At 44.9% G+C, this 15432-nt stretch overlaps 1 pseudogene; it reads right to left on the bottom strand.

Moving 5' to 3' along the window:
* Positions 1 to 1385: 1385 nt before the first annotated feature.
* LOC123171119 (ethylene-responsive transcription factor ERF105-like) lies at positions 1386 to 14411 on the bottom strand (annotated as a pseudogene).
* Positions 14412 to 15432: the final 1021 nt, after the last annotated feature.

Genomic DNA, 15432 nt, shown 5'->3' with positions numbered 1-15432 from the left:
AAGCCGAAGCCGTGGAGGAAGTGCGTCCGGAACACGACGCGCTCGCCATCCCTCGGCACCGGCGTGATTTCTCTCCCCGGCGGGACGCGCGCCTCAACATAGCCCGCGTCGAGCAGCCGCCTTGTGTCGCGCAAGAAGTTGAGGTGGTCCTGCTGGATGTTGGAGCCGTCCCAGGCGCCGGAGTTCACCTTGTCGTGCGCCATGGATGTCGAAGGCTAGATGGAAGCGCGACACGGTGGAGGAGGAGCGGATCTGCGGCGGAATAGTAGCGCCGCGGGGGAGAAAAACTTGGCCACAAGAAGCCGCGACGGCGCTCCGGCGAGACTGCGGGGGTGCGGTGGCGGCGGAGAGAAGGAAGAAGAAGAGCAAGGAGAAGGAGGAGGTGGGCGCGCGTGCTAGTGTCGTCCCCCCTCCTCCCCCTATTTGTAGCCCTGGGCTGTGAAGTCGAGGGGGCGGGGCATGGGGTTCGTGGGATTAACTGCGCCCACGTCCCCGCAGTAACCGCGCAGTAGAAGGCGCGGGGTAAATGCGCTCCCGAAACCCAACCGTCCGCTTCGGCCGCAGCGGATCCGCACGAGGGCCGAGGCCCGGTAGTGGCGGGCCCTGACCTGCGGCCACATCCCATCGCGTGCGTGGGATGGCAGGACCCTTGGCCTACTGGCGCCACATTACGCGCAAATAACCGGCAGCTGGCCTAGGGCTAGGCTAGCGCGCCGCTTGGTTCCCGCCTCGATGTTTCGAAAACCACCAGGTGGCCGCCTGGCTGTGTCCGACTCCTGGCAGTCGGCGCTCCGGGAGTCAGAAGAAGCCAGATCAACAGAATACTCATGGTAGGAAGCTGCTGCGGCCCCACGTCACTTTCAGCTACAGCGCCCCAGCAGCTTTGGGGACTACTGTTGGAGTAATTAGCCACGGGTAGCCTCACCAGCTCCCCATGGCATTTCAAGATATCGGGACCGACTGCGCCCCTCAAGAATTCAGGACCAAAGCACCGCCTTCTCCCGCCGGGTGGTCCAAGCGGCCGGCTGCTAGAAGGCGGCATAGCCCAGAGGGCGGCCTAAAGATGGGCCGACTCCTGGCAGGCGGCCTCTAGAGAGGCCGGCTCCCAGCAGGAGGCCCCAAGCACTCTCAGAATCTGCACCTTCATAAATACGACAAGACGGGGCATGGCTATAGCACGCCTCGCCGCCCCTAGCCTAGGGCTTAGCAGGGCCACAGTACGCCGTACCAAGCGGGCTCCTCCATTCGGCGCGACACTGTAGCCATGCTGACCCTGACGTCGCCACTGTCATAGGGGGTTGCGCCCCCACAACGGGTTGTCGGTACGGCCCACAGGCGGCGAGCACCACCTGACAGCGAGAAGACCAGAAGGCGGCCGTCCCTGGCTAGCCGGCTCGGTAGAAGCTGACAGATGACCAGGCGGCCCTCCCCCTCCTGGGAACCCATGCGCCATTAATCAGACGATATGGGGAATGGCTACAGTGAACGCCCGCCAGGCGGCGGCACTGGAGCCACGCCTCCCCCGACAAAGCACGCATCATTAGCTGCATTACTACGGTATCAGGTAGCCGGCAGGACCCGCAAGCGGCAGGTACGGCCTGTCGGCCAAGTACCGGACAGCCGGCGGGACCCTACAGGCGGCGGGCCCCACCGGCCAGCGGAGAAGCCTGCGACCAGAGACACTGATGGCTCGGGCCCACACCCGGCCGGATTACCATTATAACCTTGGGGGTTAGGCCTATATAAACCCCCAGGTCACCCATGCAAAGGGTTCAGCCTCTTGTTCACCCACACACCCACATAGAGAGAGGAAGCTAGGGCTAGACTTGCTCTCCTCCCCCTCTAGAGAAACAGCTCAAGGAGCAAGTTTGTAGCCACCATTGTTGCTTGAGTGATCATGCGGAGACCCCGCAGAGCAGGACTAGGGGTGTTATCTCCACGGAGAGCCCCGAACCTGGGTAAGATTCGCCGGCGTGCATGTCTTTGCCTCATCCCGCTTCCTGGCACCGGCGACGTCTTACTAGCCCCCATCATGATTAGACATCCTTTGGCATATGTCGCATCAAACCCCCGACATCACGCCACCTGGAACACCACAGCGTAACGGTGTGTCTGAACATCGTAACCGTACTTTATTAGATATGGTGCGATCTATGATGTCTCTTACAGATTTACCGCTATCATTTTGGGGTTATGCGTTGGAGACAGCTGCATTCACGTTAAATAGGGCACCATCTAAATCCGTTGAGACGACATCATATGAACTGTGGTTTGGCAAGAAACCTAATTTGTCATTTCTTAAAGTTTAGGGTTGCGATGCTTATGTGAAAAAGCTGCAACCTGATAAGCTCGAACCCAAATCGGAGAAATGTGTCTTCATAGGATACCCAAAGGAGACTGTTGGGTACACCTTCTATCACAGATCCGAACGCAAGACATTCATTGCTAAGAATGGATCCTTTCTAGAGAAGGAGTTTCTCTCGAAAGAAGTGAGTGGGAGGAAAGTAGAACTTGATGAGGTAATTGTACCTTCTCTCAATTTGGAAAGTAGCACATCACAGAAATCTGTTCCAGTGATTCCTACACCAATAAGTAAGGAAGCTAATGATGATGATCATGAAACTTCAGATAAAGTTACTACCGAACCTCGTAGGTCAACCAGAGTACGGTCCGCACCAGAGTGGTATGGTAATCCTGTTCTGGAGGTCATGTTACTTAACCATGACGAACCTACGAACTATGAGGAAGCAATGATGAGCCTAGATTCCGTGAAATGGCTTGAGGCCATGAAATCTGAGATGGGATCCATGTATGAGAACAAAGTATGGACTTTGGTTGACTTGCCTGATGATCGGCAAGCCATAGAGAATAAATGGATCTTCAAGAAGAAGACTGACGCTGACCGTAATGTTACTGTCGACAAAGCTCGACTTGTTGCGAAAGTTTTTTGACAAGTTCAAGCAGTTGACTAATGCTTAAGTCCGTCCGAATCATTTTAGCAATTACCGCATTTTATGATTACGAAATTTGGCAAATGGATGTCAAAACTGCATTCCTTAATGGATATCTTAAACAAGAGTTGTATATGATGCAACCAGAAGGTTTTGTCGATCCTAAAGGTGCTAACAAAGTGTGCAAGCTCCAGCGATCCATTTATGGACTGGTGCAAGCCTCTCGGAGTTGGAATATACGCTTTGATAGTGTGATCAAAGCATATGGTTTTATACAGACTTTTGGAGAAGCCTGTATTTACAAGAAAGTGACTGGGAGCTCTGTAGCATTTCTAATATTATATGTGGATGACATATTGTTGATTGGAAATGATACCGAATTTCTGGATAGCATAAAAGGATACTTGAATAAGAATTTTTCAATGAAAGACTTCGGTGAAGCTGCTTATATATTGGGCATCAAGATCTATAGAGATAGATCAAGACGCTTAATTGGACTTCGACAAAGCACATACCTTGATAAAGTTTTGAAGAAGTTCAAAACGGATTAGTCAAAGAAAGGGTTCTTGCCTGTGTTACAAGGTGTGAAGTTGAGTCAGACTCAATGCCCGACCATTGCAGAAGATAGAGAGAAAATGAAAGTCATTCCCTATGCCTTAGCCATAGGTTCTATCATGTATGCAATGCTGTGTACCAGACCTGATGTGTGCCTTGCTACAAGTTTAGCAGGGAGGTACCAAAGTAATCCATGAGTGGATCACTGGACAGTGGTCAAGAACATCCTGAAATACCTAAAAAGGACTAAGGATATGTTTCTCGTTTATGGAGGTGACAAAGAGCTTGTCGTAAATGGTTACATCGATGCAAGCTTTGACACTGATTCGGACTTTAAGTCACAAACCGGATACGTATTTATATTGAATGGTGGAGCTGTCAGTTGGTGTAGTTCCAAGCAGAGCATCATGGCGGGATTTACGTGTGAAGCGGAGTATATAACTACTTTGGAAGTAGAAAATGAAGGAGTCTGGATGAAGGAGTTCATATCCGATCTAGGTGTAATACCTAGTGCATCGGGTCCAATGAAAATCTTTTGTGACAATACTGGAGCAATTGTCTTGGCAAAGGAATCCAGATTTCACAAGAGAACCAAACACATCAAGAGACGCTTCAATTCCATCCGCGATCAAGTCAAGGAGGGAGACATAGGGATTTACAAAATACATACGGATCTGAATGTTGCAGACCTATTGACTAAGCCTCTTCCACGAGCAAAACATAATCAGCACCAAGACTCCATGGGTGTTAGAATCATTACTATGTAATCTAGATTATTGGCTCTAGTGCAAGTGGGAGACTAAAGGAAATAGGCCCTAGAGGCAATAATAAAGTTGTTATTTATATTTCCTTATATCATGATAAATGGTTATTATTCATGCTAGAATTGTATTAACCGGAAACTTAGTACATGTGTGAATACATAGACAAACAGAGTGTCCCTAGTATGCCTCTACATGACTAGCTCGTTAATCAAAGATGATTAAGTTTCCTGACCATAGACATGTGTTGTCATTTGATCAACGGGATCACATAATTAGAGAATGATGTGATGGACAAGACCCATCCGTTAGCTTAGCATAATGATCGTTTAGTTTTATTGCTATTGCTTTCTTCATGACTTATACACATTCCTCTAACTATGAGATTATACAACTCCCGAATACCGGAGGAACACTTTTTGTGCTATCAAACGTCACAACATAACTAGGTGATTATAAAGATGCTCTACAGGTGTCTCCGAAGGTGTTTGTTGAGTTGGCATAGATCGAGATTAGGATTTGTCGCTCCGTGTATCGGAGAGGTATCTCTGGGCCCTCTCGGTAATGCACATCACAATAAGCCTTGCAAGCAATGTGACTAATGAGTTAGTACGGGATGATGCATTACGCAAAGAGTAAAGAGACTTGCTAGTAACGAGATTGAACTAGGTATGATGATACCGACGATCGAATCTCGGGCAAGTAACATACCGATGACAAAGGGAATGACGTATGTTGTTATGCGGTTTGACCGATAAAGATTTTCATAGAATATGTAGGAGCCAATATGAGCATCCAGGTTCCGCTATTGGTTATTAACCGGAGATGTGTCTCAGTCATGTCTACATAGTTCTTGATACGTCTCCAACGTATCTATAATTTTTTATTGTTCCATGATATTATATATTCTGTTTTGGATGTTTAATGGGCTTTATTATACACTTTTATATCATTTTTGGGACTAACCTACTAACCGGAGACCCAGCCCAAATTGATGTTTTTTGCCTATTTCAGTGTTTCGAAGGAAAAGAATATCAAACGGAATCCAAACAGAATGAAACCTTCGGGAACGTGATTTTCGGAACAAACGTGATCCAGAGGACTTGGAGTGGACGTCAAGCAACCAACGAGGAAGCCACGAGGCAGGGGGCGCGCCTACCCCCCTGGGCGCGCCCTCCACCCTCGTGGGCCCCTCGTGGCTCCACCGACCTACTTCTTCCTCCTATATATACCTACGTACCCCCAAACCATCAGCAGAGGAGCCAAAACCCTATTTCCACTGCCGCAACCTTCTGTACCCATGAGATCCCATCTTGGGGCCTTTTCCAGCGCTCCGCCGGAGGGGGCATTGATCATGGAGGGCTTCTACATCAACAACCTAGCCTCTCCGATGATGTGTGGGTAGTTTACCTCAGACCTTCGGGTCCATAGTTATTAGCTAGATGGCTTCTTCTCTCTCTTTGGATCTCAATACAAAGTTCTCCTCGATTCTCTTGGAGATCTATTCGATGTAATCTTCTTTTGCGGTGTGTTTGTCGAGATCCGATGAATTGTGGGTTTATGATCAAGATTATCTATGAACAATATTTGAATCTTCTCTGAATTCTTTTATGTATGATTGGTTATCTTTGCAAGTCTCTTCGAATTATCAGTTTGGTTTGGCCTACTAGGTTGATCTTTCTTGCAATGGGAGAAGTGCTTAGCTTTGGGTTCAATCTTGTGGTGCTCGATCCCAGTGACAGTAGGGGAAACGGCACGTATTGTATTGTTGCCATCGAGGATAAAAAGATGGGTTTTATATCATATTGCATGAGTTTATCCCTCTACATCATGTCATCTTGCTTAAAGCGTTACTCCGTTCTTATGAACTTAATACTCTAGATGCATGCTGGATAGCGGTCGATGTGTGGAGTAATAGTAGTAGATGCAGGCAGGAGTCGGTCTACTTGTCACGGACGTGATGCCTATATACATGATCATACCTAGATATTCTCATAACTATGCTCAATTCTATCAATTGCTCGACAGTAATTTGTTCACCCACCGTAATACTTATGCTATCTTGAGAGAAGCCACTAGTGAAACCTATGGCCCCCGGGTCTATTTTCCATCATATAAGTTTCCAATCTATTTTTATTTTGCAATCTTTACTTCTTAGTCTTTATCATAAAAATACCAAAAATATTATCTTATCATCTCTATCAGATCTCACTTTTGCAAGTGGCCGTGAAGGGATTGACAACCCCTTTATCGCGTTGGTTGCAAGGTTCTTATTTGTTTGTGTAGGTGCATGGGACTTGAGCATGGTCTCCTACTGGATTGATACCTTGGTTCTAAAAAACTGAGGGAAATACTTACGCTACTTCACTGCATCACCCTTTCCTCTTCAAGGGAAAAACCAATGCAGTGCTCAAGAGGTATCAAGAAGGATTTCTGGCGTCGTTGCCGGGGAGTCTACGCACAAGTCAAGACATACCAAGTACCCATCACAAACTCTTATCCCTCGCATTACATTATTTGCCATTTGCCTCTCGTTTTCCTCTCCCCCACTTCACCCTTGCCATTTTATTCGCCCTCTTTTCTGTTCGCTTCTTTTCCGCTTGCCTCTTGTTGCTTGTTGCCCTTATGGCCCTGCCTAGATTTGGTGATCTTCACCTTAAAAGGTTGGAAGAGATTGAAAGCAACGTCAGAAGCTTTATGACTTTACAATTTGAGCATAATAATTTCTTTAGAAACGAGCTCAAAGAACAAAAAGGCTTTATGGAGTATATGAACAAAGAACTTGATCACATGTCTAAGGAATTTTATGGTTTGAAATCTTAGATTGCTCATCTTGAAAAATTAATAGCTGAAATTTTGGATAAGCAGGCCACCTTAGTTAATAAGATGGCCACCAAACCAGAATTTTTTTATGAGAATAAATATGAAGATCTAAAAATTATTGATGTGTCCCCTATTAAATCTTTGTTTTGCAATATGAATCTTGATAATGACGTGACTGGAGATGAGTCAACTTTAGTTAGAAGGCGTCCGAAAAATTCGGAGTTTTTAGATCTTGATGCAAAAATTGTTAAAAGTGGGATTGAAGAGGTTGAAACTTTAGATAGCAATGAACCCACTATTTTGGATTTCAAGGAATTTAATTATGATAATTGCTCTTTGATAGATTGTATTTCCTTGTTGCAATCCGTGCTAAATTCTCCTCATGCTTATAGTCAAAATAAAGCCTTTACTAAACATATCGTTGATACTTTGATGCAATCTTATGAAGAAAAGCTTGAATTGGAAGTTTCTATCCCTAGAAAAATTTATGATGAGTGGGAACCTACTATTAAAATTAAAATTAAGGATCATGAATGCTATGCTTTGTGTGATTTGGGTGCTAGTGTTTCCACGATCCCAAAAACTTTGTGTGATTTGCTAGGTTTCCGTGAATTTGATGATTGTTCTTTAAATTTGCATCTTGCGGATTCCACTATCAAGAAACCTATGGGAAGAATTAATGATGTTCTTATTGTTGCAAATAGGAATTATGTGCCCATTGATTTTATTGTTCTTGATATAGATTGCAATCCTTCATGTCCTATTATTCTTGGTAGACCTTTCCTTAGAACGATTGGTGCAATTATTGATATGAAAGAAGGGAATATTAGATTCCAATTTCCGTTAAGGAAAGGCATGGAACACTTACCTAGAAATAATATTAAATTACCTTATGAATCTATTATGAGAGCCACTTATGGATTGCCTACCAAAGATGGCAAGACCTATATCTATCCTTGCTTTTATGCCTAGCTAGGGGCGTTAAACGATAGCGCTTGTTGTGAGGCAACCCAATTTTATTTTATTTTCTTGCTTTTTGGTTTTTTTAGTAATAAATAATACATCTAGCTTCTGGTTAGATGTGGTTTTGTGTTTTAATTAGTGTTTGTGCCAAGTTGAACCTATAGGATTTTCTTGGATGATAGTTATTTGATCTTGCTGAAAATTCCAGAAACTTTCTGTTCACGAAAACAATTGTTAAAAATCACCAGAACGTGATAAAATACTGATTCCAATTGCAGTAGATCAATAAATAAATTATATAGGTCTTCCTATTTTGGTAGAATTTTTGCAGTTCCAGAAGTTTGCGTTAGTTACAGATTACTACAGACTATTCTGTTTTGACAGATTCTGTTTTTCGTGTGTTGTTTGCTTATTTTGATGAATCTATGGCTAGTAAAAGAGTTTATAAACCATAGAGAAGTTGGAATACAGTAGGTTTAACACCAATATAAATAAATAATGAGTTAATGACAGTACCTTGAAGTGGTGTTTTGCTTTCTTTCGCTAACGGAGCTCACGAGATTTTCTGTTAAGTTTTGTGTTGTGAAGTTTTCAAGTTTTGGGTAAAGATTTGATGGATTATGGAACAAGGATTCGCAAGAGCCTAAGCTTGGGGATTCCCAAGGCACCCCAAGGTAAAATTCAAGGACAACCAAAAGCCTAAGCTTGGGGATGCCCCGGAAGGCATCCCCTCTTTCGTCTTCGTCTATCGGTAATTTACTTGGAGCTATATTTTTATTCACCACATGATATGTGTTTTGCTTGGAGCGTCTTGTATGATTTGAGTCTTTCCTTTTTAGTTTACCACAATCATCCTTGCTGTACACACCTTTTGAGAGACACACACATGATTCGGAATTTATTAGAATACTCTATGTGCCTCACTTATATCTTTTGAGCTATATAGTTTTTTCCCTAGTGCTTCACTTATATCTTTTAGAGCACGGCGGTGGTTTTATTTTATAGAAATTATTGATCTCTCATGCTTCACTTATATTATTTTGAGAGTCTTAAACATCATGGTAATTTGCTTTAATTATGAAATTAGTCCTAATATGATAGGCATCCAAGATGGATATAATAAAAACTTCCATATAAGTGCATTGAACACTAGGAGAAGTTTGATACTTGATGATTGTTTTGAGATATGGAGATAGTGATATTAAAGTTGTGCTAGTTGAGTAATTGTGAAATTGAGAAATACTTGTGTTGAAGTTTGCAAGTCCCGTAGCATGCACGTATGGTAAACGTTGTGTAACAAATTTGAAACATGAGGTGTTCTTTGATTGTCGTCCTTATGAGTGGCGGTCAGGGACGAGCGATGGTATTTTCCTACCAATCTATCCCCCTAGGAGCATGCGCGTAGTGCTTGGTTTTTGATGACTTGTAGATTTTTGCAATAAGTATGTGATTTCTTTATGACTAATGTTGAGTCCATGGATTATACGCACTCTCAACCTTCCATCATTGCTAGCCTCTTCGGTACCGTGCATTGCCCTTTCTCACCTTGAGAGTTGGTGCAAACTCCGCCGGTTCATCCAAACCCCGTGATACGATACGCTCTATCACACATAAACCTCCTTATATCTTTCTCAAAACAGCCACCATACCTACCTATTATGGCATTTCCATAGCCATTCCGAGTTATATTGCCATGCAACTTTCCATCGTTCCGTTTATTATGACATGCTTCATCATTGTCATATTGCCTTGCATGGTCATGTAGTTGACATCGTATTTGTGGCAAAGCCACCATGCATATTACTTCATACATGTCACTCTTGATTCATTGCCCATCCCAGTACACCGCCGGAGGCATTCATATAGAGTCATATTTTGTTCTAGTATCGAGTTGTAATCATTGAGTTGTGAATAAATAGAAGTGTGATGATCATCATTAATAGAGCATTGTCCCCAAAAAAGAGAAAGGCAAAATAAAAAAAAAGGGAAGGCCCAAAAAAAGAAATAAAAAGAAGAAATAAAAAGGGAAAATGCTACTATCCTTTTTCCACACTTGTGCTTCAAAGTAGCACCATGATCTTCATGATAGAGAGTCTCTTGTTTTGTCACTTCCATAGACTAGTGGGAATTTTTCATTATAGAACTTGGCTTGTATGTTCCAACAATGGGCTTCCTCAAATGCCCTAGGTCTTCGTGAGCAAGCAAGTTGGATGCACACCCACATAGTTTATTTTTTTGAGCTTTCATACATTTATAGCTCTAGTGCATCCGTTGCATGGCAATCCCTAATCCTTGCATTGACATCAATCGATGGGCATCTCCCTAGCCCGTTGATTAGCCGCGTCAATGTGAGACTTTCTCCTTTTTTTGTCTTCTCCACACAACCCCCATCATTATATTCTATTCCACCCATAGTGTTATATCCATGGCTCACGCTCATGTATTGCGTGAAAGTTGAAAAAGTTTGAGATTACTAAAGTATGAAACAATTGCTTGTCTTGTCATCGGGGTTGTGCAAGATGAGAGCATCTTGTGTGACAAAAATGAAGCACGGGCAAACTATATGATTTTGTAGGGATGAGCTTTCTTTGGCTATGTTATTTTGAGAAGACATAATTGTTTGATTAGTATGCTTGAAGTATTGTTATTTTTATGTCAATATTAAACTTTTATCTTGAACCTTTCGGATCTGAACATTCATGCCACAATAAAGAAAATTACATTGAGAAATATGCTAGGTAGCATTCCACATCAAAAATTCTGTTTTTATCATTTACCTACTCGAGGACGAGCAGGAATTAAGCTTGGGGATGCTTGATACGTCTCCAACGTATCTATAAATTTTGATTGTTCCATGCTATTATATATTCTGTTTTGGATGTTTAATGGGCTTTATTATACACTTCTATATCATTTTTGGGACTAACCTACTAACCGGAGGCCCAGCCCAAATTGTTGTTTTTTTGCTTATTTCAGTGTTTCGAAGGAAAAGAATATCAAACGGAGTCCAAATAGAATGAAACCTTCGGGAACGTGATTTTTGGAACAAACGTGATCCAGAGGACTTGGAGTGGACGTCAAGCAACCAACGAGGAAGCCACGAGGCAGGGGGCACGCCTACCCCCTGGGCGCGCCCTCCACCCTCGTGGGCCCCTCGTGGCTCCACCGACCTACTTCTTCCTCCTATATATACCTACGTACCCCCAAACGATCAGCACAGGAGCCAAAACCCTATTTCCACCGCCGCAACTTTATGTACCCGTGAGATCCCATCTTGGGGCCTTTTCCGGCGCTTCGCCGGAGGGGGCATTGATCACGGAGGGCTTCTACATCAACAGCCTAGCCTCTCCGATGATGTGTGAGTAGTTTACCTCAGACCTTTGGGTCCATAGTTATTAGCTAGATGGCTTCTTCTCTCTCTTTGGATCTCAATACAAAGTTCTCCTCGATTCTCTTGGAGATCTATTCGATGTAATCTTCTTTTGCGGTGTGTTTGTCGAGATCCGATGAATTGTGGGTTATGATCAAGATTATCTATGAACAATATTTGAATCTTCTCTGAATTCTTTTATGTATGATTGGTTATCTTTGCAAGTCTCTTCGAATTATCAGTTTGGTTTGGCCTACTAGATTGATCTTTCTTGCAATGGGAGAAGTGCTTAGCTTTAGGTTCAATCTTGCGGTGCTCGATCCCAGTGACAGTAGGGGAAACGACACGTATTGTATTGTTGCCATCGAGGATAAAAAGATGGGGTTTATATCATATTGCATGACTTTATCCCTCTACATCATGTCATCTTGCTTAAAGCATTACTCCGTTCTTATGAACATAATACTCTAGATGCATGCTGGATAGCGGTCGATGTGTGGAGTAATAGTAGTAGATGCAGGCAGGAGTCGGTCTACTTGTCACGGACGTGATGCCTATATACATGATCATACCTAGATATTCTCATAACTATGCTCAATTCTATCAATTGCTCGATAGTAATTTGTTCACCCACTGTAATACTTATGCTATCTTGAGAGAAGCCACTAGTGAAACCTATGGCCCCCGGGTCTATTTTCCATCATATAAGTTTCCAATCTATTTTTATTTTGCAATCTTTACTTCTTAGTCTTTATCATAAAAATACCAAAAATATTATCTTATCATCTCTATCAGATCTCACTTTTGCAAGTGGCCGTGAAGGGATTGACAACCCCTTTATCGCGTTGGTTGCAAGGTTCTTATTTGTTTGTGTAGGTGCGTGGGACTTGAGCGTGGTCTCCTACTGGATTGATACCTTGGTTCTCAAAAACTGAGGGAAATACTTACGCTACTTTACTGCATCACCCTTTCCTCTTCAAGGGAAAAACCAACACAGTGCTCAAGAGGTAGCAGTTCTCGAACCCGTATAGTCCGCACGCTTAACGTTCGATGACGATTTGTATTATCAGTTATGTGTTTTGGTGACCGAAGTTTGTTCGGAGTCCTGGATGAGAACACGAACATGACGAGGAGTCTTGAAATGGTCGAGAGGAAAAGATTGATATATTGGAAGGTTATATATAGACACCAGAATGCTTCCCAAGAAGATTGGGGATTTTTTGGGGTACAGGGAGGTTACCTGAACCCCCCGAGAAAGTTAATGGGCCTATTGGGCCATAGTGGAGGAGAGGAGGCAGACCACGGGAGGTGGCGCACACCCCCCTTGCCCAATCCGAATTAGACAAGGGGAGGGGGTGCAGCCCCCCTCTTTCCTTCTTGTTCTCCCTCCTTTCCCCTTTCCCCCCTCTCCATTGGAAGGAAAGGGGGGCGAATCCTACTAGGAACAGAGTCCTAGTAGGACTCCCCCCCTCTTGTCGCGCCCCCCTTGGGTCGGCCTCCTCCTCCCCCTCCTTTATATACGTGGGCAGGGAGCACCCCAAAAGCACAACAGTTGTTTCTTAGCCGTGTGTGGTGCCCTCCTCAACAGTTTACTCCTGCGATCATAGCGTCGTAGTGCTTAGGCGAAGCCCTGCGTGGATGATATGACCAACACCGTCGCCACGCCGTCGTGCTGACGGAACTCTCCCTCGACCCTCTACAAGATCAAGAGCTCGAGGGACGTCATCGAGCTGAACATGTGCTGAACACGGAGGTGCCGTACGTTCGATACTTGGATCGGTTGTTTCGTGAAGACGTTCGACTACATCAACCACGTTAACATAACGCTTCCGCTTTCGGTCTACGAGGGTACGTGGACTCACTCTTCCCGTCTCGTTGCTATGCATCTCCTAGATAGATCTTGCGTGATCATAGGATTTTTTTTGAATTACTACGTTCCCCAACAAGTAATTGAAAGGGTGTTACTTACCAAAGCTCATTTTACAGGTTCGGTGCAGCTCCTCTTTAACTTGCCACGTTCCTTGAAGATGTCTCCAATATCCCGTGTTTGGTCTTCATTGCTCCTCTGCATGTTAGCACTCGTGGTTTTAAAATCTCAACCTGGCAAGAAAAATATAGTAATACTCACGCATCTTGTGGGCAACGTTAAAGCACTCATCTGCCCTGTTATAGCATCTCCAACAGAAGCGCAATGCGCAGCGCGTTGAAAAAGCATCTACAGTGCTAGAATAGCCAGTTTTTGCGGGCCAGGGAGTGCTGGCTCCAGAGGCCGCACTATATTTTTTTCTCCTTTCTACTTTGACTCGATACACATTCGACTCCGAGTCAATACTGGCATAGATATATACATAGATAGTTCTCAGCATAGATATAGCATAGATAGATAGATAGATAAAAAATAGATAGTTCAACTACTCCTCGTCGTCCAACTCCGCCTAGGTGATGTCCTCCTCCGACATCTCAATGTAGGTGTCAAGATACCGATCATCGTCGGAGTCCCAGGGCGACGCTGCTCCTAGCTTGATGTTGAATTGAGCGGCCGCCTTCCGCGTACGTCTGTCCTCGGGATAGGCGGCTCGCTCCACCCTCCTCTTCTCCCTCTCCTCCCTCCTTTGAGCGTAGAACTCGCACTCATTGATGATGTCCTGCGGGAAGCGTTGGTGCCATAGCGCCATGGCTTCCCCGTCCATCTCGGTGACAGTGCTCCCGCCTCCGGTTATCACGACGATCCTCGTCGGTGATAAGCCACTGCAGATGCGTGAGCTCCTGCGTCCGCTCCCGCGTCGCCACATTGGGGAAGGTCATCTCCCTACGAGGCCGCTGGAGGCGCCACGCCGCCACGTCGTACGCGCGGGCGGCCTCATGGCTGGTGTCGAAAGTGTTGAGGCCGAGGCGCATCTCGCGGAACCGGATCTCAGCGGAGAAGCCGTGGAAGGGGCGCGTGAGGACGCCGCGGTAGCCCCAAGTTTCCCGGCGGCGCGGCGGCATGGTGGCGCGGCGCCGGCGAGGCGAGAAAGAGCCGGGAGAGAGCGATGGTGAGGCACAGAGCTGTGGGAGGGCGTTGGATTTTATAAACCGCGTCGGACGCCACACGCCAAAACTAGCGCCCGCCCGGCCGCTTTTTCCCCCGCGCGGGTGATCCTTTCCCGACATCCCTGCTATCTCTACTCTCTTCTCTACTCTTATATATATATTATATATATATATGTTATATTATATATTTATTTTTATCACTACTTATTATATCTTATATATCTCTTATATATATTATATATATATCTACTACTCTGATAAAAAACAAAGTTGGTGATGATGGTGTGCCTGCCATCCTGCAATATAGGCCGTCCGATTTATATCTGATTGATAGGAAGGAAACTATGGCGATTTTGCAAAAAGATACCCACACCCCTCTCCACATTTGCAAATAAGGCCTTCCCTCGTTCATCCTTTTCTCCCACAAGATAAACTACTCATACAAATGCATCTTGATGTTCCGTGCAACTCATGGGCATCTTGCTAGTTCTAAAAAACTTTCCATCCTTTGCCACACTAGTGGTTGCAGATGAAGAACCTACCCAACCATAGCGCGATACAGGAGCGACTCACAATTACAAGGTGATATCCTGTTGGACAATGCAAGCTATAACCAATTACTTTTATGGGAACAATAGCAACCAGGAAATTTGAAGGGTAGGTATGAACAAAACTGGAACTGCACATGTACTACTAAGAGATTCAATACACACATTACCAATCGAGGAGGAGTACGATGGTCGCGGCGGCCTCTGTGCATCATGGTCGGCAACGGGAGTCAGTTCATTGTCCACGACGGTGGTGCTTCTGCGCTTGACGTTGGCTTCTGGGAAGCAGATCCGAGACCATGGAAGACAGTGCCGGGGAAGAGGCTCCGTGTACGACAATGATGGTGGTCTGGCTCCAGTGTGGCATATGACATCGTCGATCAGGCAGATGCGCTACGGTGGACGAGTGCGCCGATGTAGAAGGGGAG

Source organism: Triticum aestivum, chromosome 7D, assembly GCF_018294505.1.
Source record: "Triticum aestivum cultivar Chinese Spring chromosome 7D, IWGSC CS RefSeq v2.1, whole genome shotgun sequence".
Taxonomy (NCBI): Eukaryota; Viridiplantae; Streptophyta; class Magnoliopsida; order Poales; family Poaceae; genus Triticum; species Triticum aestivum.
The sequence above is the reverse complement of the archived record's forward strand: the minus strand, read 5'-3'. Positions and strand labels throughout refer to the sequence as shown.